At 40.5% G+C, this 24,805-nt stretch overlaps 1 long non-coding RNA gene across 1 annotated transcript; it reads right to left on the bottom strand.

The window, feature by feature from the left end:
• Positions 1 to 4,647: 4,647 nt before the first annotated feature.
• LOC120433413 lies at positions 4,648 to 23,946 on the bottom strand. The gene is made up of 6 exons (XR_005608538.1): positions 23,882 to 23,946; positions 22,749 to 22,892; positions 21,881 to 22,084; positions 15,660 to 15,735; positions 5,930 to 5,977; positions 4,648 to 4,834 (listed from the first exon to the last, which is right to left on the bottom strand). It is a non-coding gene; the product is annotated as an uncharacterized LOC120433413 (long non-coding RNA).
• Between the last annotated feature and the right edge of the window lie 859 nt (positions 23,947 to 24,805).

Genomic DNA, 24,805 nt, shown 5'->3' with positions numbered 1-24,805 from the left:
TTGATTACAGCTTAAGTGGTTTTATTCTAATGAGCTGATGATTTAATTGACTAGCTCCAGCTCTGGGTGGATTGTTACCTCTGTATGATTAGTTCTGTGCAGTAGATTTATTGTTCTTTACTCTTGATGTTCAGCCTTTCCCGGGACATGTTTACTCACTCAGTCTTTCACGAACACGGCCACACGCACACACGCTACGCACTAAAAATAATTCTAACACAACCAAGCAAGTACATCTGTGTGAAAACACAGACGCACACACAAGGACGCAGTCGCTTTGTCACACATGCATTTGCTAGAATAGAAGTGCATAAACACATATACACACACAAACAGCAGGGAGAGTGCTTGTCCGTGTGGGGGGAGGGTCAGTAGGAGCGGAAGATAGCAGTCTGGGATGGGGTGGAGGGTGATGGGTAAGGTTGGGGACTGCTAGTGTTCTCCAGGTCTGTGCAACACCCCCACACCCTCAACCACCTCCTCCTCTTTCCCTCCCCTGCCTCTCTCGCCAGCGGCTCACTAGTCCCAGCAGGAGCCACTCCAGGCTTGGGAGAGGGTCCTTCCGGCCAGCAGGGGATCCAGAGAGGGGGAGTTAGCGAGGGAACAGAGAAGAGAGATGTGAGATGGGCCATTTTAGGCTTGCATCACATGATCGGGAGGTGGCTGATGAGGACCTGACACCTATCATCTGTTCTGCCCGTCCATTATGTCAAATAGCGTGAAGTGATAGAAGGACAATGTGTTCAAAAGAAAACCCCTCGATCAACCTTTTTGTTTGCAACAAATGTAGCAGAAATAGCCACAGGAGTCCCAGATAGGATACGGCTATGATGTTCTGAAATTTCTCCTCTAATGTGATAGTCAGTTTTCTCACTTGTAATCGCTTTAAGACTTGTTTTGTTCAGTTTCATACCTATACCGTTGATCTGCCCGTGTATCTGTTGCTAATGATGCCTCGGAGGTGCATTTTATTTTGTCACAGATACAGTGCTGTAATTAAGTGGCTCTCAGTCCTGCTCCTCAGTACCCAGAGTGCTGCTTGTTTTCAGTCCTACTAGAATCTTAATTTCATTCAGCTGGTGTTCTAGGTCTAAATCAGGCCCTGATTACATGACAAAAGTGGAAACCAGCAGGGCCTCTGCATCCGAAAGGACCAGAAATGAGAATAAGTGAAACTCGCTGCACAGTAGAAAGCAAAATGCAAATGAGATCATTTAAAAAGTAACCAAGTTTGTCAATTTTCTAAACTTGTCCGTAGGTAAGCTGAAGGTATAAGAGCAAAGCTCGAGGCTGTTTCTTTTGGTGCCGAACACATGAGTCCGCTTGGAAATGTAAGCACTTGTGAGTAAGAGATGATAATGATGGTATAATAGGAATCTATTAGTCCTTCAGTTTTTGCATGCCTAATAATTAGATTAATTGAATGACACTCATTTAGAGAAAATGAGGGACCCAGTGGTGTTAATTCAACCTGTGTTTCCAGATGCTCAATTCTAAACAGCTAAGTGAACTACCTAATCATAGCCCACCATCTGGGAATTCCCCTTCAAGGCAGCAATAGGGGATGGCGCCATAATACGTTTTAAAGGCATCAACTGATGGTTGCCTCCAACTAAACATATTGACGCCTCTCCAGCTAACAAATGGGGGGTAAAAGTGAGTGCCTTGATTATTAACTCCCTGTTCATTTAGGGCACCTAATGCTAATTTCTGTCTTTTATATGAAGGTAAATAAGGTCATTATGGCTGTGTTAATGATTAGCATATCTCACAGGTGTAATTCTCTGGGAGTACTGCTCTGAGACTCTTTTCCTTCTGTAAAAATCACTCAGTGCCATGCCAACATAGGGAGACTGACTAATTTATCCCCAAATTTGCACCATGTACAAAAAATCATGCAAATGAACTGGGTTCTCAATTGGAAGACACAGCATTTGGGTGACATTAATCAAAGAAAAAATATGCAGACAAAGGTGACAGTAATCCCAATACTCATGCATAAGTGGCACAGCTGTGATTTCGCTCACTGTATATCTATACGGTTCCTTGCATGGACCGGAGCACAAATGGAAATACATTACGAAACCACCTCCTCTCATTATTTTTTATTTTAGCTCACAGGAGATCAAGTGGCAACGGACTTCAAAAAAAAAAATTTTTTTTTCACACTTAGGTGCTCATGCCTTGCAGTTACAATAATTCAATTACGAGTATCTGTTGGTTTTTCCATTATCACTTAAAGTTGGCAAGAAGCAAAAGATTTCAGGTTGTCAAGAGAGGGGATATCTTGACATCTGTAAATGAGCATGTAGTCGTGTGGCTGGCATGACACGAGGTGCTTCAAAAAAAAAAAAAGTTACGAAAATTAAAATAATTTGACGGTTAAATAAGTATGTCAAGATAAATTGTGTGGGTTTATGCGTGTTTTTCAATCTCGTTAATGATGATTGATATAGACATGTGATAATTGTAATTATCTCCCACTGCCTCCCGCTCTTTACACATGTGCATCTTCATTAGCTCGGTGAGCCTATAGATAGAATGCAGCATATACAATTCCTTGGAGTGTGAAATTTTCCAACATTCACCCATTCATCTGCCTGGTGTTCAACTGTTGTGAGAGCAGTGCACTGCCACAGCCTGCGCTCACCTAAGCTCTCGACTGAGTTGTAGTGCGACGCAGCCTAATCCCCCAACAGAGCCGACAAGCCAGCCTGCAAACAGAGCTCGCTGCTGGCTCTCTCTGCGTGGAGGGAGCAAACCAACATCATAACAAAGGGTGTTTATGGAAAAATAGATGCTGGCGCAGCCGACCAGAAAGGGCTTAGCAGTGATCAGACCCCGCTCCCACCTTTATCCTTCACCGTTCACATTGAAATGCAAATATCAAGGCAGGGTTTCCACCCGCGTGCCACTCACAAATTGAAAAGCAGTTTTTATCTATGCAAATGCAAGCATGGTAATTGAAGTTAATCAATCAATGCTAGCTTTCACTAAAACCTTGAACATGATTGAATAAAGTAATTATCATTCAGGAGAAAATGATGAAGTTGTAGACAGCATGAACCTTATTAAAGGAGGATTTTGAGTCACAATGGCTTAATTTAGCAGCCCCCTCTGTGTCTTCCTCCTCTTCTCCCCTCTGCCTCTGCATCTCTTTCTCACTCCATCCCTCTTATCTTTGCTCTCTGGCTCAATCTTGTGTGAGGTAGAATAACTCACTGTTAAGAATATTTTAAGGCAGTGTGAAATATGCAAGTCCGACCACTTGTGGAACGAGAAATAAGGTAACTCCTGATGGAAGCATTTATTGTCGATTTAAACTGTCTTTAAACTCTTTTTTCCCTCCCCAGAGAATAACAGTCAAATTATGTCCTGCCTTTAAATTCTTTTGCTTTAAAGTAAAATCAGAGGGAGATACATGGGAATTTTCTTTCTGACCATTTTGATGAAAAACAAGAAACCTAAGTTCCCATCAAAGAACTTTATTTTTAGTCCACACGTCTTGCAATGACACAGATGCGATTTAAATTTTTATAAATGTCTATATTTCGTGCACTCAATTTAAATCTGGCTTCAGTAATATATCAGAAGCACAAACTAGTACAAACACTCTGGCAGATGTTACTAAACTGGATCTACCTCTGCAGGTATGTCCTAAAATTAACTCACATAATGAACAATTTCAAACTGTCCTAATTAGCTGCCAGAAGAGAGGTGTTAAATACACGTGGACTTTGAAATAGCGTCTCTTTAGGGCTTATCCTCACTGACCGAACCCAAACCTTTCTTTGATTCACACTTGATGTATCTGTTCTTTGAGGCTGAAATGACACTTGTACATAACAGTTGAGGTTAGGGATGAAAAAAAAGAGAGATATCAGTGTCAACCATTTTCAAATGAAGCCCCCCCATCCCATCCCCCTAAGCTTCCACCTGTCATCCAAGACGGTGGTAATTGAGACTTCCAGCGTGCTCCGGCTGGCTACCTTACTGTGGCTCTCCTGGCTGCTCTCCTTGTGGCAGGGCTAGTTAAAGGCCTCTTTGGTTTGTCACAGAGTTTAATATGCACCCTACATAATTATGCAGGATTCACAGTGCTATCAAACTGCAATTCAAATTAGTTCAGGATTAAAGGCACAGAACAGTACTGGTTCCTTAATTGCATTGTACTGTGCTGATCACATTCAAATACCCATTACTCATTCCCTCTGCGGAGCAATAAGTCAGAGGGATTAATACTGAGGCAGGTGACAGGGCCAAGCCATTAAAAGGCAGTTATGCAGAAAGCATGGCTGGTTTTATTCACGTTAATGAAATCAGTGAAATGAAACTGTAATAGATTTATCAAAGCTCAGATGGATTTGCAGTAAATCAGTTTGATTCAGGCAATCAAACTGGACAATGGAGATAGTTTTCAGCTACAGCAGTGGATATCAGGCAGCAGCATGTGAGAAGTGCTGATATTCTTCTTGTGAGGATTTGGTGAACACCCGGTGCCTAGGCCCTATTCCCAGAGCTGGGCCTGCTCATTTTTGTCAGCTAAATGGTGCCAGTGACTGATAAAACATACTGCCTTCCAGTTAAACACCATATTCTTCTACCCCCTTCTCTCATCCCACACTCTGTCTCTCTCTCTCTCTCTTGCTCTCCTCTTGAATTTATGGACCGTGTGTTGCTGATTCTGGCTTGTTATACAGTGCACAAGCCCATGAATTAGAACCTAAATTCACTTACATCAAACGGATTAGTGCTGAAATCCATCCGTCTGAGCTTGTCTCATGGCACACAGCTTCAAGTAGCTGTCCAACACAGGATGCTAGCTTGGACAAAACTGCAGGAAAAAAACCACACAGTTTAAATTAAATATAGCTTAATGAGACTTTGTTTGATTATCTGTTTATTCACAAGCATATGCTTATTGCTGCGCACAGAAAGCTTCTGGTTACAGCTGCATTATAATTTATTTCAAAGCGTTTAATGTTTATCTAGGGCTTAAAAATGCTAAAAATAGGAATTAAATGAGGTGTTAGCACATTATCCAATACAAATCTAAACTCTGTTCAATCTGAAATTCAAGGTGAAAGGTTCAGGTGCAAACTGAAAAGAAATCAATGAGTGACATTTTGCATTTTAGCGCACATACAGCCTGTAGAAAGTCACAGTAGGACACCAGCTATGCCACTTTTCCCAAGTCCTGCATTGCACTTTTTTCACTGTAAAAATGGTTAAATGACCTGAGCTCAAATGACATTATTTTTAAATGTGTTCTTAATGAGTCGTCCACTGTACAGTATAAATTCCAATTACATCCAATTAACCCCAATCAGAAGCACCTCATCTCTAGCCTCTTTTTTTATTTAATGGTTCGCTGCAGCTTCAACCATTGATTAGGCTGAATGAGCAGCACTACTAAATGACCACCTTGAAGGAGATGGGAGCTGTTAGCCTTAATAGAGACTGCGTTGCCATTACACCTCTGCATGCACAGTCCCCCCTCTTTTAACAGGCTAGATCAACTTTTATATCGGGGTCTGACGGGCTTCTATCCAGGTTGATTTTGACTTTAGCCCATTTGCTTGGAGGGAAAATGTTAAGTAGAAACCTTCCATCCATGAACGCTGGCCCATTATTTTCTAATTACAATGCATTTAGGTCCTTCAATAGGCATGCATGATTATACAAAACGACATTTGAATGTGTAAACAATGGAGATTTTTTTGAAGCAGCTATGAAACCAAATGGGATAGTTTGAGAAGTCTTGTGCCTATTTGCATTTAACTTAAAAGTACATCCATCAAATGTCAAGTAAAAAAAGTAAACATGATGCATGTGCAAAAAATAAATAAATAAATAAAAACAGTAAAATACAAAAATGTTATATTCCCCTTGAGACCATTTGAGACTGAAAATGATTAGAGCAGCTTACTTTATTTCACTCTCGCTTCGGTCAGGATGAAGACAGGACTCTCCCTAACTGCAAGAGAAACAATAAAGACTAGAAATAAAAGCATAAAAAGCATAAATCCATTCAACATGTAGTATCCTCCAGTGTTAAAACTGGCAGCAGACGCTCGGATAAGCCCTCCCACATACTCAGTCTTGAGAATTTCACTGTTTGTGTTCTTTTGAGGAGTTTGTGTTGAATAATACCCACATGGCAAGACATAACAATCTGTAGATTAAGCCCAACAAAAATATGCGTAGAACTCCCTGGCTTTCAAGTGCATTCAAAATACAATTCCCTCATAATCTGAGCTTTGTAAAAACAAAAAAAAAACAGTGTTGGTTTCTTAGTCAACATTAGAAGTGGATTAACAAGAGAACTAGAGATGCATGGTGTTTGAAAGAGCCTTCATACACAATTGCGTGAGATAAACACGAAGCCTTCACTGCGACAGTGTGCATAAGAAAATAATTGGCTTATTTATAGATGGTGTGAAATTAAACACACTTAAAAGCCTGGGACAGTATGGTTTAATCAACCGCCTTCAATTCAATTTATGCTCACAATTCACAATGCAACTGAGGAGGGGAGCATTAAATGCATTCCCTTATTACTCTATAAATGCAAGTGTCCAGGCAGACAAAACCCAAGTAATAAATTAATAGTAATAAAAACACCAGCTGCGTGGACAGATGTAGAAATTAAAAGCCAGCAACGAATACAACAGGCAGTCTAGCTTAATAAAATACATGGCAGTAACATTTCTTTGAACCAATCACATGTACACATGTACGATATTTAAACATATTTGTTGATATGTATCTCGCTCAGCCCTGGCTGAAATATTAGTCGGTGCTTCAAGCATTTGAAGTCCTTTTGGGGAAATTTGATATGCAACATTAAAAAAAACCCCCAAAAAACAACTTTTGCTAGAGACCTTTTAACTTGAACTTGGCAATGTTGATATCAAACAAGTCAATTAGTAGATGGATATAACAATAATAGAGCAATAATCCAAACAGGAAAAGGGCTAATGTCTCACTTAAGACAGCTTCAATGAAGGTTTAACCAGATAAAACATTGAAAAAAAGACCTAATACTGGTTAAACCGTCAATTCCACCCATCTCTACCCTGTAACATGTCGAGCTCGTCACATCCACCAGCAACATAAGAGTTCAAAAGTCTTCTAAAGATCCATCTCTGATCAGTAATTACCAACAATGCCAAAGAAATTCAAAAAAAAAAAAAAAAATCCTTTTTTGATTTGAGGGAGAAAATGAATAGCCCTGACTCCCACGGGCTGTACCTGCCCCTCAACAATTACCTTACCTATGTAGGTCACAGTAGCCCTGGCAAACCTGCAGCCAGATTTACTGTAAGTTGAGCTCATCCAAGATGTTCAGACAAAGCTTGAAAGTTCAGTACATGGCCTTTTCATTTGTTGCTCAAAATCACAACACTATCCAAATTTACAGCGCAGTTTTCCAGACCAACAACCACTCTATTCAGTCTTTGAAAGGTAGCAGGTGCACTTCAGCATAAGGGTAGAAGCCTGAAGGCGTTATAAATGAGGCAACTAAATGCGAGTCATAGACAAGGAGAAAGTATCAAATTAGTCAGGCGCACGTTTCTAGACTTTTAATGGTCAAACAACCCATCCATTTTACCAGAAGACTGTGATATTGCTATTAATTCCCCCAGGTACAGTACTATTTTCTAAAAAATGTATCCCCCTCCTGAAGGCACCCTTGAACAACACTTCTCCCCCCCATGAATTGCTCCTTTATTAACTTGGTGACAATGAAATTATGAGTCAGGTTTAGCGTTTTACTTATGGCTTTGAGCGTGTGTGCCTATACAAATCTGAAGGAGTCAGTGGTGTAAGCATGCAAGGCCAGGGAGAAGAGTCTTTTTTGCATTCGTGGTTGTTCACATGCTTCAAGTATGCATGCCACAGCAAACTCAACAGAGCATCTTGTTTTAAACTAACAATAACCAAATTCATGTTTTTATACTCAAATTTCGGGCACACTGGCTTTCGCTGAGAAGTCAGATTACTATTTTTATGCTTTTTTTTGTAAAAAAAAAAAGCAAATTTGAAAAACATGGACAGCAACAATAATTATGTTTTAGTGAAAAAATGTTTTTAATTTCAAAAAATCTTGCACCGATGGAGTTATCATGACAAAAAGATTTAAAAAAAAGATTTTGGTCATTACTAATATTGTTACAGCTGTGGTATAAACCTCAAATTGGGTGGCGATCTAATAAGTTTGTTAAACACTGTAATTTCCTTAAAAAAATCAGTTCTATGTAATATATTAGTACATTTATATCAACTACATTGAGTTCAATACACTTCCTAAAAATATGCATGCATTGAAATAACAGTTTGCTTATAGGGTCTCACCCAACTACCAATCACACTTACAAAATGTGATAGTCTTAATGTCCCAAATTATACAACAAAAAAAGTAAAATCTACTACCATGATTTCTTTAGTGGACTAAAATTGCAAAATAAAAAAAATGAATGAATGAATTAATATAAAATTCTATCAGCTGTTTGCCTTTCACCACCTGGTAACCCTCTTCCTTTTCTATCATACTCACTTCCAATTACACAGCATCAGAATGATGTTTGCTAGCTGTGACGGACATGCAGTAAGTATACAAGGTTCATTATATAAAATCAGAAGTTCAAAACCAAAACTCTACTAATTAGTTAGGTTTCACAAGAATGTGTCATCAAAATGTCAGAAGCTCCACATTTTAAACACATCCCACTACAGCTTTAGACATCTCCTACAAGTAAAATCCACTTATTACAATGACAGTCTGTTGCTGATGAGGCACTGTACAGAGAAAGTATATATCAGAGGGCTCCTTCTTGTAATAATTCACTTTGTAATAGGGGTGAGAACACTACAGCATTTTATCAAAGTGGGAGCATTTGGACAGTGAGTACAGTATATTTTTAAATGTGGACACACACACTCGGGTTTTAGAATGGCTTGGGATTCCCGTGACCTCCTGCTTCAGTCGCAAGGGCCTTATCTCTGGAGGGTCAATTACCATTCGCTTTTGCTTGATCTTGTTTGTTTAACTTGACACGGTGAAGAAAGGCCTGACATTGACCAGAATTCACTGCATTAATGTGTTCCATGTTCTGCATTCATCACTGTCACTAACCTAGAGGAGAGTGCCGGCATCACATGAGGACAGAAAAGAGGCTGTATCTGTGTGTGTGGTAAAGACAGATGACACACACACACGATAAAAGAAAGATGTGTGCAGAAATAAGCAGACAAAAATGATTAATTTCTTCACTCCACTGACAACGATAATAAAATGTCTATTTTTTAGGCTGCTGGAAGATTGTTGTTTTCTTTAAAAACAATCTAAAAAAAAATGTTTTTGTGTTGTGCAACTCCATCGTCTGTGTGATGTGGGTGAAAATTTACAAGCAGCTGTTCAGGGCTTAGTTCAGACAGTGACTCATACTTGATTCTCTTCTGTGCATGCACTCATATTATTCCCTCTTGGTCACTTTAGATGTAATTTGTTACCAACTCACCAGGTGAGAGTGACATTTGCATTTTTCATTTTACCTGAGTGCACAAATTTGTCTTTATTAGATAATCACAATTATTATTTGTATGTATCTATTGAAGACATTTCACAACTGTATTTAAATGCAAATCTTCTAATAGTAGTCAAGATTGACATTTTTTCAAAATATTTTTTTTTACATAAGTTGTTCTTTTTCTATTTTTATGAATAACTAATAATAGCATAAGAGCATGAAAGAGCATGTATGCTCCAGGGTTAAATAAATAACATAAATGCAACAGATGTAGTGTTATAAATTAAACCAGTCTGACAAACTAGATGCTGGTTAGTCTCTGGTTTGGATCTATATGTTGTTTTTGTTGGGCTAACATGCAAACTCCACTCAGGGAGGGTTCAAACCAGAACTCTGGAACTCAGTATATATGTGTAGGCTTGGTGTATGTGTATATACATGCATATTTAAATAAATAAATTTAAAACGTGTTTTATATTTTAGATTCTTCAAAATAGCCACCCTTTGCTTTGATTACTGCTTTGCACACTCTTGGCATTCTCTCACTGAGCTTCATGCGGTAGTCACCTGAAATGGTTTTCCAACAGTCTTGAAGGAGTTCCCAGAGATGCTGAGCACTTGCTGGCCCATTTGCAATCCCACACCATCTTGATTGGGTTTAGGTCAGGTGACAGTGGAGGCCAGGCCATCTGGCACAGCACTCCATCACTCTACTTCTTGGTCAAATAGCCCTTACACAGCCTGGAGGCATTTTTGGGGTCATTGTCCTGCTGAAAAATAAATGCTGGTCTGACTAAACGCAAACCGGATGGCATGGCATATTGTTGCATGATGCTGTGGTAACCATGTTGGTTCAGTGTGCCTTCAATTTTGAATAAATCCCCAACAGTGTCACCAGCAAAGCACTCGCACACCATCACACCTCCTCCTCCATGTTTCACATTGGGAACCATGCATGTGGAGACCATCCTTGACCTTTTCTGAGTCACACAAATATACGGCAACCAAAGATGTCAAATTTGGACTGATCAGACAAAAGCACAGATTTCCACTGGTCTAATGTTCATTCCTTGTGTTTCGTGGCCCAGGCAAATCTCTTCAGGTTGGGGGTTCAACTCCCAACCAAGGCATCTGTGTCTAGTAGAATCCCTAGGCTAGACCTCCCATGCTAACCAAGCCTACCTCTGATAAGAATGAGAGAGAGATAACTGAAACCATCGCCCGGATTAACAAGCGTCAGGTGTTGAGGAACTAGGACACACTGAGGAGAAGTCGGCTACTGGAAAAAGAAGGCATACGTGGGCAAGAGCTGTAAAACAGAGTGCTATTGGAATGCTACTATGCAAGTAAACCCAGTGGAAGGGGTTACATGAAGAGGATGTGGCACCTATGGACTCTTCGATAGTCCTATCGACTCTTTGTTCCACACATGGATCCTGTAATGTCTAGAACTATACAACATGAACAGGGCCCTAAGACCCTTCATCGGGAACTCAATGGGGATGTCGCGAACAACACTTGAGGACAACTTCAAGCCAATTGCACAAGCCACCATCAAGGTTCCACCAAGAAGATGCTCCGTCCACAATGGTGTTCTGCATAGGCCTGAACCCCCTCAGTGAGATCACTGACAAGACTGGCTACAGATAGTGACTACGGAGCAACTAGTGACTATGGAGAAAGCATCAGTCACCTCCTCTACATGGGTGACATCAAGCTGTGTGCCAGGAGTGAACAAGACATTGATTCACTGATCTCGAAGAGGGATACCAGCAAGATGGACAGCTTTCTGTACCCTTTCTTCATCACACCCAGCGCCGACAGAGGAATGTCATTCGGACCGGAGAACTGTGGTCAGATGGTAACGAAGAGAGGGAAGGTAGTCAGAACCACCCTTTTCAGAGGCTGTGGTCGGATACAATCCCCTTAGCTCAGTTGTGATAGCAGCTCCTTCTTCCGAATGTTGGAGCACTGAGTTTTTTTGTTGTCAGTCTAGGTGTTAGGTATCGAAGATTCCATAGCTCCCACATCCTCTTCATGTAATCCTTTCCCACTGGGGTTTTCCAACAGCACCCTGTGTTCATCTCTTGCCCACTTATGCCTTCTTGTTCCAGTACCAGAACCAGTGTGTGCTGGTTCCTGGTTAAAAAGCACATTGAAACTTCATGTATGTAGTTATGTACATCCTCGAACTGCCAGTGTTAAATATATTAAATCTTCGACCATATAAAAGGTCTCAAGACAGCCTTAAAACACTCAACTTTTAATTTACATTGTAATTGGTAAATTTTGGTAAAACCAGTTAAGCTTTGTAGAATGGTTTAATTTGATGTAGTTTAAGTGAAGTTAAGGGACTAAAAGTGTTACATATTTAAAACCTCAAAAATATGAGACTATCCAAGAAAGTATAAAACTGCTTCTAAGCATGTTAAATACGTAGTGATGATCAAAAATGATGAAAAGAAAATTAGGAATGTGTACTTTTACTATCTGCCGTTACAAAAATGTGTTTAATTTAGAAATTGTGTTGGTAGAAACTCCCACACAAGACCCTACAATAAACTCACAGCTCAATTAGTGCAGTGGAGTTCACGTAGAAAGGCCTGCCACGAGCTGAATCTCTATTCGCAGGTTATCTGTGTGTTTCCTTTCAAACTCACAACCCAAATATAGTCTTATTTGTCATACCTCAGGGGCTTGGGAGAAGCACTGATTAAGTAATGCTGCACCTAATTTTTCTGTGACACACAGTATAAAATACATAGTTTCTGTTAGTGTCACGACTGATTTTTAGTTGGTTTTAGAGTACAGGGTCTAAACCTACACCAGCCTGGAAGGAGGGAAGCACCAGTACCTCTCTAACATTTTATGCTCGTAAGTTTTGGTCAGCGTTTGTACATCACCGTAGGGAACTTTTAATCAATTAATCAATATGTGATTGAAGTACAGACTTTCAGCTTCAATTTAAGGGGTTGTGTAAAAGTATTGCATTTAATGTTTGGAGGTCACAGCCATTTTTGTACATAGTCACTATTTTCAGAGGCTGAAAACTAATAGGTGAAAATATGTGGATCAAGCTGCATTTCCTGGACATTCTCAGGGTAACAAAACATGTCATTGAGAGGTCCTTCATAGAGAAAAACAACATGCATGTGCTGTTCCAGTCAACATCTGGAGTATTGTTCCTGATCCCGTATATCAGACAGAGAGTCTGAGTGTCATGGTTACTGAGCTAAAAGAGGATCATCGGCACAGAACATCTATTAAAGTAGAGAAATCTAAAACCTCTTCTCATAAAGGAACACCAGAGAAACGCCCACTGGTAATAATCAGATAGGAGCCTGTTCACATACACATGCACCCACACACACTCACACTTTCCCGTAATATTTCATGAACATCCGTGGTTAATCAAACCTTTGATTTCTTTAAAAAAATAGAATCTTTTCATGTACTTCTCTGAGCAGTAAAGAGGAACAACTCTAAGTAGTCTTCAGAGGCCGTGGTAGGACACAAAGTCATATGGAATGAATGGCAGAGTGAAATGTAAAGATGAATACCTCTGGGTTCACATGTTATGATCATTCATGTCACGTGAGAACTCAAATCAATGGTTTGACTGCAAAGTTGGCTAAAAATATGACCTTATATTACCTTAATTTGTATCTGTATAATGGCAGTCATATTCTTTTTCCATTTTTAAGCACTTCTTGTTTCTATAGTAAGCGCCAAGTACAATCTAGGCTTGTTTGCTTTCTCTTTAACTTTCTTTCAGATGCCTCCATCACTTACTCGCACCCACACACTCACCACATTCCAGGCCTAGCTGTTCCACATTTCTTTTCCAACCATCCATCATATTCCACTTATCCAGTTCAGAGTTATGGTTGAGCTATACCAGCAGTCACCGGGTAAGAGGCAGAATACACCCTGGGCAAGTCACCAATCTATCACAGAGAGACAACCATTCACACTCACACCTGCAGAAAATTTAGAATCACCAATTAACTTAACATAATGAGGACCTCCTTGCTGTGAGGCAACAGTGCTACAAACTGCACCACCTTCCTTTAACCCTTTAAAACCTGAAACCTGAAATAACTGTCAGAAATCTTTAATTTTTTGATAATGGAGTGTTTAGACAAAATATATGACAAATATATCAAATTTAAATCTGCATATATGAGTTTTAATTTGTATCACATTTGCTACACAAGCCATATTTTTTCAATTTAAATGTGTCATGCAATTAATATCATTTTTTGAGGGAGAAAAAAAAGTCACGAAAACACATATATCAAATACCATATGTTCGGCTTTAAAGGGTTAAGTTATTTGATTAATTCAGTGCTTAAATATATTGTTCTTACTACCGTGTTAACATGTGAATCATTCTGAATCAACGGGCTTGTGCATTCTACATAGAATCGGCCCCCATTTCTCTATTAAAGAAAACAGGTTTACCTCCAAGTAAAGCAAAGAAAGTGGTAATGATATTGCAGAAACCTGCACCTCTGAAGCAAGAGAAGTGTCCAAAACTTGGAAGTCACGTCACTTGTATATACTTATCATGTGGTACTTGATGAGCTACTTTACTCATTTCTCATGGTCTAAAATAATGGACAAAGGGCAACATTTATCTGATGTCTGGATTAGGGCTAAAACTACCAGTTATTTTCATTACTGATTAACTTGTTGAATATTCCTTTGAGTAACTGTTTTTCCTTCTCATAAAGGTGCAGCGAGGAATGCAGGGATCACATTCAGATCTATATTTGAGCTTCCAGGCAGATGACGTATTAAGAACAGAATGACAGGAAGGGTGAGGCTTAACTGTATGAAAAGTACTGCTAGGTTGACTGCCAGTAATAGACTATTGCAAACTCCTGATAGGTATAGATCAAAACAATGCCTATTTTTAGGGCTCACGCAGGCACAGTGAATGGCTTTTGTGTACTGGGTATTATTGCAATCGCAGTGTAGAAACGGTGCTGAGCAAATCTCAGTAATTAACCTATGGTAATGACAAAAGCCAATTTATGGCTCTTAAAGATCAAATGTATCTGGGTTAATGTGAGGTCAAATGCATGTGCGGGAATATCAGAGCTGGAATTGATGTAGCTGATTGGGGAGAGGTGTACAGGGATTACTGACAGTGTGAATGGTGCTGTCAAAAACATCTATTCTAAATAGACAATGGAGCGCAAGCTGTTGTCGAGCTTAATTCAAAACAATAACAGTACACAGTGTTAATACCACTGTACACTCACCCACTGGCTGTTTTAAAGTATTGTTGAGCTAAACAGAGAACTCATAGCTGGAGGGGTTTTATTATAAGGTTTTGCCCTGCGCTTGTTGTGTTTTGCAAACATTGTTTGCAGAACACATCAAACCTGTAACGTTAAAGCCAGGAGAGGTTGGTTAAGTAGCCTGAAGTAGACTGAAAAGTAGTAGTTACATTAAGTATAATAAGTTCAGAGTGAATTAGAAAACCCTCTGCTTGCAGTGCTCCACTAACATTAACAGTATACAGATAGAAATGTGGTGAAAGGCTCTTTTCTCACAGTGCATCCTTCTGCCATCTCCTCCCCAGGTAAATGACACACACACACACACACACTTGGGCGTCCACATGATGTAAAAGAATTCCCCCCTTGTTCCACTGCACCATGGCCCAGTTCTGATTCTCAGTGGGATGGTTTTGTACAGACTGGTGTCTACACGGCCCCAATCACAGCAGACTGAATGCACTTTGGTTATGACAGCTTTCTACCATTAAGCAATTTGTGCCATAGCAACTCTTTGACGGGATCAGACCACACAGGCCAGCCTGTGCTGCCCACACACATCAATGAATCTTTGGTGCCATGATCCTGTCTCCAGTTATAGCTCTCCTTGCTAAGACCACTTTTAGTAGGTACTAAACACTGCATATGCTTGATACGATCATTTATCCATCAAATTTTTGGATCTTGTCAAAGTCTTTTAGGTCTTCCTTCTCTTTCAACGCCAAGGAATTGTAATTGAACTCAACTCCATACTGGTGCCACTGTGACAGCATAACTAATGCTATTTAGTTCACCTTGCAGTAGTTTTAGTGTGGCTTGTCAGTGTACGTGAACTTACTTTCCTGGTATCCATCAGCCCACCTGACCACTTTGTAGATCCTGCGTCTGTAGGTGGAAGCCAGATGTTGTGCCATCTGGACACAGTGACAGACAAAACAGACATTAGTTATTCAGCCAGACTCCAAACAGAGCCTACTGACAGATCATGGCTCCTGGGGAGTTATGCTGCATTTAAATAGCACCTTTTGATATTAGATCAATACACCGGATTAACAGTCAAGTCACTCATGGGCAGATGCTGTGGGGAGACAGCATGCTTTGACTGTGATACATTATGTGCCAGAACTAAACAAAGAAGTTATTTCAATTCCAATGGTTTTGTTACTTTTTTCACAAAAGGTCAAGCGCTGTCAAAAATATCAGCATATTGACCTTTTTAAACATTCCAGAAACATTGGGATCATAGATTATGCTTTCTTCCCCTCTTTCTCGGTAACAAAGGGTTAAAACTCATTCACACCAAAGTCACAGGGGGCTGCAACTCTCTGTGCTTGTCATTTGCAGGTCATTGTACAGTTCATTTGAAGTCTAACATGGCATGGACTGTCCTGGTGATATGTGTGTATTGTCAGGAGGACAGAGAAGCTGTGCAGGATGACAGCAAGCTCTGTTACTGCTCGAGTAGATCCGTCCATTCAGTCCACCACCTACACATGTTTCATAATCCATGTTTGCAATCTAAAACAGGCTTGCTTCTAGAGTTAATATTTTCACATTTTTGAGCTTATTTCTCTTCTCTTTTTTGCAGGACACCCACTCACCTGTAAATTTTCAGCTTCCAAGTTTTCAAAGTTTTTTTTTTTTTTTTTAAGCAGTTGTAGGAGCTTACCTAGAGCTATCTACTGTGCAGGGCGTGCTTCTAGTTTTAAAGACACTACAGTGAATTCAACCTACTGTTTATCCGCAGCATAATATAGAGCTGTGCCACAGACTTGCATTAATTTCCAAAAACAATTACACACCTCACTGTCTGACACTGTGAGGCATGTCCCCATACTCAACAAATATATAGGTAATTTCAGTACCCAGCTGTTGCTATTAAAATACATTTGAGATCATTTTTTAAAGATTTACGTCTTCATTAGGAACTCTGGAAGGGTATGGAGGTTAGACGGTAGCAAGAGACAAGTTATCACACTGTTTTCATTGGACTTGTTGAAAAAAATAAAACATGTTGTCCCTAATAGAGCAAAAGAAGAATGCAAACATCAAATTTAGATTTAGGGAACCCTGCACTAGGATAATGTACATTTTATCCTAGTTTATGATGGCTGAAATACAGCTGTGTTACAAACGAACAAAGGCAGCAAGCAAAGGTGTTTGACTTTTTTGAGACTGCAGAAAGCATCAGACTACTGGTCTATTCAAATCTGCAGTAGACAGTTTATATTGTGTTTTCTTCCCAACATGCACAGTGGAAATCAGTCAGGTCAGTGGGCTCTGGCACATGAATTAACGTTCAGTGACTAAATACCTGAACACTTACACCCAAAGTGTTCCTCTCAAAATAAACTGAACCCCCCCTCCCAAATATCAAAAACACAAATAAAGGTCATAGATAAGTAAAAGTGTAATTTCACATTGTCATTTTATAATTAGCAATTTTGACTTGGTGTGCTGGATACTAGTTTTATCTATCTGGACATTAACTGTGATAGTGAACACGTTCATTGAGTGGTTTCAAACTGGTCTCCAGTTGAGTAAATAGGAATGATCGATAGGATAAATCAAAGTTGTTGCCTTTCACAGAGAATAGATCAAGCAATCATATATATAGATATGATTATTCTCTTCTTTGCATCGTTTGTTAAAATACATACTGGAACATGCGCTACATGGTCACCAGTTCACTGTCACTAATGTCAACATTGTTGCTCCTGCAGTTTGAGTGTCCTTGGAGTTTAGCTTTATGACTGGAGGAAAAACCACTCCAGGGTGGTGAGACATCACCTCTCCTATCTCAGAGAAAGACAGTGCAGACGGCTATGTTGGCAAACATAAACATGTGGACACCTACTGTTTGAAGACACACGCATCCTGCAGATATATGCTGTGTGTGTCAGTGTGCGCGCACACACACACACACACCCTTGAACTGAGTTGTCTATCCTCTCTATTTCACCGCTAAAGCAGGAAAATAAACGAGCTCCTGCTGCTGCCTCTCAACAATCCAGTTTTTCTTATATAGTGCTGACATATAAGGGATTAAATATTAATACGCTATTGTGTATCGATTGACAAAATACCTGCCACTATAATGGGCCGGTTGATATTTCTGAATAAAACAATGACAAACTCGTTATCAAAGGGCATTTTTAAAACATTTATGACAAGTGAGTAGCTGTGGAGCAGGAGGCCTCACATGGACAATAAAAAGCATGCCGATGAAGACAACGTCCATTTAGACTTGCTCAAAATAAAAGTTAAAGATAATAAACAATGTCTCCTGAGCTCAGAAGCCATACCGCCATGGATTTAAAAGTCCAAAATAATGGATAATAATGATGGGTGATGAGGATGGGCTAACACTTCTCCTAAATATTTAGATGTCATTACAGTTTGTAGTGTAGACATCTAGCCGAATTTTGATGTAAATAATCACAGTGAGCAAAGGAAGAAGCCCCTTTGGATTTGATGGCTAAAGAAATAGATGGGAAATATTCAGTGGAAAAAAAAGAAAAATTTTTCATTCTTTAATTCCAGAGGCAGAGTGAGCTACACTGATGCCTCCTTTGTTCGGCTGACTCATGGTTGGGGAATGGAACTGTTGTGTGGTGTGGAAAGATTTCACCACAAAAACAGAAAGGCAGGCCACTTCAAGCTGCAGGAAAGAAACAAAGAGGGTCTTTAAACATGCCAGTCCAGGCAGTGGAGAATCCAGTGAGTTGAGTCAAACTGAGAACAGCGAAGTAGAGATCTAGTGTTTGACACAAGGAGACTCTGGTGTGACTGTGAGAAGCCATGGAGACCCTTTCTGCTTAAGGGAAGGACTAGGGGAGACACTGGCTGTCCACTACGCAGGCCAGTGGGCCTTTCGAGGTGTCACCTCCACACAATGTGACAAACCCCTCTGGTCTGAGTCCTGTTCACACTCCCCCATCCCCTTCCTTATGTGTTCTTAGACAAATGAGTGAAGACCCCAGCTCGGGCACTACCACAGGCAAGGACGGAGACTGCATGGGCTCCACCAGTCAAGGCTTCTCGCTCCATCACTTCACACTTATATCCCCCACACTCTGCTACGTCCCCTTCCTTTATCTTACTTTTCAGGCTTCGGGCTTTCACTGCTCATTTTGTGACTACGAGACTTTTACCGAGGTCTCGCCCAGACATACGCCACATGTCACCCTGCCGTCTGTGGCCATGCTGCCTGGAGCCAGATGTGGTCTCAGGCTTGAACTGGAGAACTACTATGGCATGTCCCCAACAAACCCTTCTCTGTCTTATTCTTTATTTTTTATGGTGCTTACAGAAGACATATTCATACAGAACCTCGAGTACCAAGACAACAATGTAAGAACACAGCTTAAGCATAATTCCACATTAAATATAATAGACTCAATCAATCCATAATAAATGCAGTGATACATTATTAAATAATGGCATCATATTACTAGATTTTTAACTACTTGCATTTGAGTATTCAGTGAGCAGTTTAGTCTAATGGTTTTCAAGTTAAGGGTCAGGCCTTTCTAAAATGAGATGAGCTTATGAGGTGATTACTGAGACAGGAAGGAAGAAACAAGCTAGCAGTGAGGCTGTAAGAAGTTAGTGATTGATGAATAGTTCTTTTTAAATAAAAGGTATTTTTCATGCCATGTTTCCTCCACCTTCTTGCTGGAGAGATAATCCACTTTATTTCTTGCCTTAATAATGTATCTTATGGACCAAACACACTGATATTATGCTGCATATGTAGTTATGCTGCAGGAGGCCTTAGCTGCAGAGGGGGCTTCCCTGCGCTGACTGTTTCTTCTTCACTCACCTTTTTCACTCCCTGTGTGTTTATAGACATTTGCTGTAGTTAATAATTAGTAATCATTTAAAAAGTGTCTCCTTATCCCATAGTGTGTCCTGTCCTTTTGTCCTGTCTTTCTCTGCTCTCTTCTCCCTCACCCCCAACTGTAGGGAGAAGAGATGGCTGGCAGATATCCACCTCTCCCTGAATCTGGTTCTGCCAGAGGTTTCTTCCTGTTAAAGGGGAGTTTTTTCTTCCCACTTTTGCCAAGTAGGTCATTTTTTTTTTCTTGTCATAGTGGGTCGTGTCATTTATGGGGTTTCTTTAGCTTACGATATAAAATATCTTGAGGTGACTGTTGCTGTAAATTGGTGCTATATGAATAAAATTTAATCAAACTGAAAAATAAAGCTATGAAGCACCTAGTTATTTAGATAATTTATCCACCATTTAATGCTCGATACCTTCCGGGTTACTTTACTCTGATTACTCAGCTGCACGCACAGTGAGGCTTTAAGCTAACAGTTACAGTGGCAGCAGAAAATGTCTCAAACTCTGTGTTCCCACAAAAAAAATGAGTTTGAGACATTTTGTTTTTTTAATTGGTTAAACTAACCCTACTTGACCTATCATCGTTTGATTTTTGGAAAATACGAGACACCGTTTTTACCACGTTGAGAAGAAATTTAAATAAAACTACGTAAGTTTAGAGGGACATTTCTCTAGTGCTAAGTACTTAGACATTTCGCGTGAGACAATCACTTTAAAAAAATGTTTCACAGACTAAAACGCATAGAAAAAACTATTCAACAGTTAAGACTCTGCTGTACTTTAAAATCTTAATCGAAAAGTGAGATTTGATGAGACAAATCGAGTAAAATGCAGCTTTTTCTATGACACCCAGAGCTAAACAATAAATTAGTAGAGCTGAAAATTGTTATATCGTACTTGAATAAATATACTAAGTTACTTCCTGTTTCTCTAAAATATGCCAATATACGCATCTTTATCTCATTAGTATACCAAACCATACAATCTCCTCTATACAGCTCTTCTCTTCACAGCAGATCAGCTGACTTTATCTGAGTTTTTTCTTTAGCATGTAGAAGGCAGAGCTAATATTGAGGAATGCAAAAAAAGAAAAAAGGAAAAACCCTCATGGACTAATCTTGTGCTGAGTACAGCCATGATAATGATGATGGATTAGAAATACAGCAGTGTATTGGGATTACAGTGCTATTAACTGGCCAGGGAAGGAGGATGAGGAGGCTGACCAGTATCAAACTAATCAATCAAATAATCGGGACAAGCCCTTGTCTACTAGAAACAATTAGACCACTTTTCTAAAATCAATAACCCTGCATTCTGTTTAGATACCCACTGGTCACTCATTCAATAAAACCTCCGTGGGTTTTGATAAGCCTGCCAGTCGGCAAGGGCCATTTGAGGCTCCAAGTGGGAACAAAATACATCAAACAGGCTCCAGGAAGGCCTCATAAAAATTGCAAATCGAAAACAATATAATTTAATGTGGCAAAGGTTATTTTTCCACTTGTTCATTATCAAATGTCTCATGTGAAAGCACTGCTATGAAGGGGAAAAATCTATTTGGTCTTGAGTGTTTGGGGAAAACAGGAGGGACATGTATTATATCTAAAGGAAAACAAAATAACGATGGAATCAAAAGGGTTCATAAAGTTGCTCTGAGAAATAGCCTTGGTATTGGAGGTGTCTCCAGCTTCCAGCACAGCTCCCATACATAATTAAAACAGGAATTTGTATCTGTCTGTACTCTGTGGCCTCCTGATGAATTAATATCTGGTGGAAGTCCTACACAGCCATCAGATTAGCTCATTTATTTCTGTCAGCTGCTTGCTCTATCAGCTATTTGTAAATCAGAGAGGGTGGTTGGGTGGATGCTGGGGGTGGGGTGGGGATCGTTGGACGTGTATTTATTATCATAAATGGGTGTTATGAATTAGGTCTGATTCAAACGTCCCGGCTATAGTGCCGCAAGTGTAAGTGCGCAGTGATGACTCTTTCTTTTCTTTTTTTTTGTTTGTTTTTTTTTTTTTTTACCTGGGAGAAATGTTATGTTGGTTGTTGCATTAATTATACCTTACATCACAGCTGTCCCTTGCACGTATTGGGCTGCAGTTCAGCAAAACATTTGTGTTTGTTGAAGATATTAAAAAAGCAAAAAAACAAAAATAGGCATCAGGTGAAGAAAGGTAAGTTTTTATGGAAAAAAAAAAAATCACCTTCCATTTCCTGGTTGTGGTTGCCGAGTTAGTTGAGGATGTAATTCAGACACTGATATCCTCTCCAGAGATGACTTGCTATGCGATGGTGTGTTCGGGCATCCGCTCCCCAGGTCAGATAGGAGATGATGCGACGGCGTCTTGGAGTTTTATGCTGTCAAGTCTGGAGGTGCATGAGTGTTGTGTGCATGAGAGGGCGAACGGCTAGGGAGGGGAACAAACAAGGAGACTGCATTAACCTTTGGTCTGCTGGAGAGGGGAGGGCACAAGCGGGCCGGGCTGGTTGAAGGGACACCCCATAATCAGGCTCCTGTCAGTGCTGTTTCCAGGAGATTAATTCAGCTGGTTTCAATTCCAGTCGCTGCTCCCGTAGCCTCAACGCAGGGTGCACATATTGCCCTGTTTAAAACACATGCACATGGCACTGACTCAATTTAACACAGGAATAGCTGAGGGGGAAGGCTGTGTCACGGGAGTAGCCTTCATTCCTTACAAACACAAATAACATGCATCAACAAGAAAGCAGAAATCTCAGTCCGACCCAAAAAAGAAAAGGAATCCAATCAAAAATTGAGATGCAATCTCAGCAAGAATAGATGATGTTTGAAGAGAAATGTAAGTCTTCTCTTGCAGTTAACACAGTGATTACATGAAGCTGTGACACTCCCGAGCTGAAGTTCCCATTTGGACTAAACACCTGCTCTGAGCTAGACATACAGGCAGAGCTGCCAGACAGAACCTGGCTGTTGTGGCCAGAGGCTGAGGAGTTTCTACTGCAGCTAACTAATGAACTGATGAGACGGCAGTGCTGAGGAGCAGGTGATACAGGAGGATAGTGACAGAGACGTAGGGGTCCACCGTTAGTTACCTGTAATAGCCGGGATGACGATGTGCACCCCGGCACTGGGCTGACAGATGTCGGGGTTCTTCTGATCATCCATTTTCCACAGCGCGTCCGTAAAAGGTCCCGTGGCATTGATAACACATTTGGCTCTGACATCAAATTCCTGCCCTATGAAAGAAAACAGCATCAATCACCAGGGGCTATTCATCTGTGGCTGGTGACAAGCCGGATTATTAATTTATCAGCGAACGCCCCCCTCTCTCCGTAATAGAGTGGCTCGAGTGTGTCCATGGGAGACTTCCCAGGATTGTAATTAATAGGAAACAGACATACCTAATTTCCCTCTTGCCTCTTTGTGTCACAGAGTAGTTCAGTGGCAGTGACTGAGGGTCTTTTGAAATTGTGGAAGGGAAATGTTTGTTAATGTGATGCTTGATGTTGACGAGCTACAGTATATAATGGGATGCATATCAAAAGATACCATGAGGATAGCAAATGGTCTGTTTTGGCAACAAGCTGAATGACAAACTACCTTTAAAAATCTGATGCGTGATGCTGCCACTGCTAAGAGAAGCGAAGAAAAGAACAGGAATGACTGCGTTCATAAGCCAGAAATTCATATCTCAGTGAGCGAGAAAAAAAAGAAGAAAAAATAAAAGACAAAGAAAAAAGAACTGATGACAAAACTGTTTTTATTATCCTTTCAGTCTGAGCCCTCCCTATGTGAGGCCCTCCTCTCACATTATTAAAGTGAGACATCTCCTCCAAGAGCACACTTCCATCTTTTAAAACATCAGGGGGTGGTCATGTGTTGAGATCCTCAAATCTTGGTTATTCATGAAATGTTTCAGAATACCATCTTTTACCCTTAACTGCTTTATTCTTCCAAAGCCAGCCCTATGCATGACATTTAAAAGGTAAGTAAGGCCATTTGGAGTACGCTAATTCTGTCTTATGTTCCTCCCTACAAGATCTGAAGCAGTCCTCTACACCATAAAACGCTTATAAAATATTAAAAGCCCCTGCATTAGATGTGCAATGACTATGTGCAAACTAGCACTGAGTAAGAGGCGCTGGGAGGAACCCTGTTGTGAGGGCTAGAGAGAGTGGGAATAGAGTGAGGCAGGAAGGAAGGAAGCGGCTTTTGTTGGATTTACCTGTGATCACATCCCTGCAGTGCGCTCCGCAGACCCTCTCCTTCCCCGTCTGAGGGTCTGCCCTCTCCAGTAGGTGCACCACTTCAGTGTAATTGGCTATGGCAGCCCCATACCTGGCAGCAGTGAGGGCGATGGCGAGGTTCATTCGAGCATCGTTGTGTTGTCCTGCAGCGGGGGGACAGGACCAGAGCAGGGGGATGTGAGTCACCCCAAGCCTGTGACTGGTGGTATGGAAGTGTGTCGGAACCGATATGTCACATCTGTCCCTGTCACTTTGCATCAGTGCGATGGCTGCTCTGGCCACACAAGGAGCACACTTAAAGCCACAGTGGCCCTTTGGCCTGAGTGTGGGGCCCCGGCAGCCCCTCCCCTCTCTTCTCCTACACTGGGAAGGGTAAGCGCTCCTCGGGAAAAGGAAGGGAATGCAAGGAATAGATGCACTGATGCCTTGAATATACAAAGAGTGCTGAGGAGCTAAAAAAAAATGGTTGTTTGAGAGTGTGCCTCTTGTGTAGTACATAATAGTTATTCCTGTCATTTGAACATTTCATTAAGATTACTTTAATAGTTTTGTGTGCACAACTTCAGCAGGCTTCATTTTAAAAGAGAGCAGTGATCAGTGAAAGCGGTCACGTCTCCTCCTAATAATCACATTTTTCAATATGTCAATATGACGGTAAACAAATCTTGACAGCGGCTGATCTTCCTTTCTAGAAGAAGATCCCTTGGCAGAATCCTTTTAATGAAGAGAGAAATCAAGTATCAAGATTTATGGATTAATCCCTCTTCAGCTCTAAAATACCAGAGATCTATATTCAGAGTCACAAGGTCACAAGTTTTGTAATTTAAATGAAAGGGTCTAAAAGGTGACAAATGAACAAAGCCCAGTTTCATTAGGAAGTGATTCTTATGTACATCTTTGAA

This window comes from Oreochromis aureus, linkage group 16 (genome assembly GCF_013358895.1).
Source record: "Oreochromis aureus strain Israel breed Guangdong linkage group 16, ZZ_aureus, whole genome shotgun sequence".
Taxonomy (NCBI): Eukaryota; Metazoa; Chordata; class Actinopteri; order Cichliformes; family Cichlidae; genus Oreochromis; species Oreochromis aureus.
This window is presented reverse-complemented; position numbering and strand designations above follow the sequence as displayed.